Genomic DNA, 1,906 nt, shown 5'->3' on the forward strand with positions numbered 1-1,906 from the left:
GGCAGGTCTTTAAAGCTAGATTTAAAGGTGGATCTTTGAAGATCTTCTCTTACAAACTGGACACTCGTGTGTTGGTCTCTCTCTCCACCATCTCTTCAGACAGTCTTTACAGAAGCTGTGGCTACATGACAGAAGAACAGGATCTCTGAAGACCTCCTGACAGACCGGACAGCAGAGATCCTCCTCTGATCTGGAAGCCATTGAGTCTGTGAGTGAAGCTGAAAACAGCAGACAGGAAGTACAGTCAGTCCTGGCTCCCCTCCCTCCTCTACCACCTTCACTGAAACTTCCTTTGAGTCGTGTTTTTGCTCAAACTCACATTCAGTGTGTGGAGCGTCAGCAGCTTGAAGCAGCAGTGTTGGAGTTTTCCACTTTTCTTTCCTGTAGCTGGACTCACTCAGAGGAAGCTGCTAGTTTGGTCTGAGCTCAGTCTGATCGTCTGTGCGTCTCTCTTTACTGAGGACGAAGAACTTCCTGTTTCCTGGTTTTGTTGCATGTAAGTGATGTGAGGGGAGGAGAACAATGTTGCTTTACCTGTAGCCTAGGTGTGCTTCATTCCAGAGTTAGACTTTCATCCTGCCAGCAGCTCAAAAGCTATAAAACAGGTTTTCCTCCATTCCAGCTGCACATGTCACAACATTACTCTTAATTTTAATTACTTTTGTAGAATCTATTTAGACTTTGAAGCCACACTATCAGATTTCTCACATAACTAAAAGATTTAATTTATTTATCAGTAATCATCAGTGCACCTGACTCACCAATTTTGGGTAAAACACACTGCTAACCTCAGTAAGGGCCAGTCAAAACACCCTTTACCTCAGGTCACAAATAAGTACAGTATTAAAGTTCTGTGAGTGATGAGACATTCTGGATGATTTTAGGATGGATTTCTTCATTTTAGCCCTGATTTTGATTTTGCTGTATTTCCAAATCTTAGACATAATGGAGGATTTCGGAACATAAAACTTACCAGAAAGTGATTATCATCAACAGTTTGGTTGCTGATGTCATAGCTAAATTTAACCTAAAAAAGATGTGACACCAGTAAAAACTGCCAAAAAACTATGCTTGAGACTTGTGTCTTTTAGGGACTTTTCTAACACAAATATCTGCTTTAACTTAAATGAGGACCACGAATGTCCTTTGGAAACTGGTAAATACAATGAACTCTTTGACTAAACATCTGCTTGTGTTAAGGTACGCTTCATGATTTCAAGATTTATTTCTTTTCTCTTGGTGTTCCAGTCCAGTCTTGCTTTTTTTCTGTAAATAAACCTTTTTTTGAGTTTGCTTTGGGTCCAAACCTATGTGGAGCCGCTAGTCTGTGACAGATGATGGATCATGTACAAAAGACGGTTTGTCTCAGGTGAGCCAGATACAAAATCTAAGCATCACAATATTTGCACTACTCAGTCTACAGCTCTAATATTTTATTTTGTTTTCCTCGAACACACGAGCACATTTTACAGCAAGTGCAGCAGTAAATGTATTGATGGTACATTTTACTGCACTTGCACATCTTGGAAGACTGTGTTGAATCAGCCTATGCATGACCTCTGTTACCTAAGCACTTCCCACCAGGGCCCCCAATGTTCTCAGTACCGCTAAATCTCCTGGGCACTGAGGAATTTCCATTCACAACAAAATGCAGTAAAGTTGTTTTTTTTCTTGTTTGTTTTTTTTTAATCGTTGTATGTGTTCATGAAATGATGGTAATCTACAGATAAGTGTGTAAAGCTTAGTCATTTGAGCTCACTGATTCAAACATGTTTTAAAGCATTCATGATAACTTCATAAGAGCAGTCCTACTGTCAAATCATCAAGTGTATGAAGGCTTTCTTAAACATCATCAACCTTTTATGGAGACTTTTTGTACATCTTCATTTATGCTGTTTTTGTTCAC

General features: G+C 39.6%; 1 long non-coding RNA gene across 1 annotated transcript; it reads right to left on the bottom strand.

Moving 5' to 3' along the window:
• Positions 1-81: 81 nt before the first annotated feature.
• Positions 82-691, bottom strand: LOC121813802. Its single transcript, XR_006053892.1, has 2 exons — positions 535-691; positions 82-456 (listed from the first exon to the last, which is right to left on the bottom strand). It is a non-coding gene; the product is annotated as an uncharacterized LOC121813802 (long non-coding RNA).
• Between the last annotated feature and the right edge of the window lie 1,215 nt (positions 692-1,906).

The sequence above is a fragment of the Haplochromis burtoni genome, unplaced genomic scaffold (genome assembly GCF_018398535.1).
Source record: "Haplochromis burtoni strain Fernald_Lab_line unplaced genomic scaffold, NCSU_Asbu1 Contig_2656, whole genome shotgun sequence".
Taxonomy (NCBI): domain Eukaryota; kingdom Metazoa; phylum Chordata; class Actinopteri; order Cichliformes; family Cichlidae; genus Haplochromis; species Haplochromis burtoni.